General features: G+C 25.9%; 1 long non-coding RNA gene across 1 annotated transcript; it reads left to right on the top strand.

Annotated features, from left to right (window-relative positions):
• The first annotated feature begins 1 nt into the window (after position 1).
• LOC105461886 lies at positions 2-496 on the top strand. Its single transcript, XR_975991.1, has 3 exons — positions 2-11; positions 83-151; positions 223-496. It is a non-coding gene; the product is annotated as an uncharacterized LOC105461886 (long non-coding RNA).
• The last annotated feature ends 30 nt before the right edge of the window (positions 497-526 follow it).

The raw sequence follows: 526 nt of genomic DNA, 5'->3' as shown, positions 1-526 counted from the left end.
GGAAATGCAACGTAAGTTTATTAACGTTATAAATATATTAATGCATATTTGCTGTATTATTAATGTGATTATTTGTATATAGATGACTCCAGCGATATATCTGCAATAGCAGAAAATGATGAAAATATACCACAAACGCAAGATATTGGAGGTAATTCCTAAATATTGTTGTAGTTATTTGTATATTTCTTTTATTTTTTTTAAATAAATTAATCTTTGTAGTTTTCAAATGGCCACACGAAGCAATTTTGTTATTGGTCGAAGAATATCGTGTATGGGAAAAAGATTTTTCCAGTGGAAAAATATCTCAAAAAAGAGTATGAATTTTAATTGCAGAACAATTAGTAAAACATGGTTATAATGTAACTGGTCCTCAATGTTTATCCAAATTTTCCGGTTTAAAACGTACATACAAAGCTATTAAAGACCATAATAACAAATCAGGAAATGGAACTAAATCGTGGCCATATTTTACTGTAAGATATTTATATATATATTATTTCTTTAAAATTAATTTGTTTTTTTT

Source organism: Wasmannia auropunctata, unplaced genomic scaffold, assembly GCF_000956235.1.
Source record: "Wasmannia auropunctata unplaced genomic scaffold, wasmannia.A_1.0 LD275866.1, whole genome shotgun sequence".
Lineage (NCBI taxonomy): Eukaryota > Metazoa > Arthropoda > Insecta > Hymenoptera > Formicidae > Wasmannia > Wasmannia auropunctata.
Note: the sequence above shows the minus strand (reverse complement) of the source record. Positions and strands in the feature narration are given on the sequence as shown.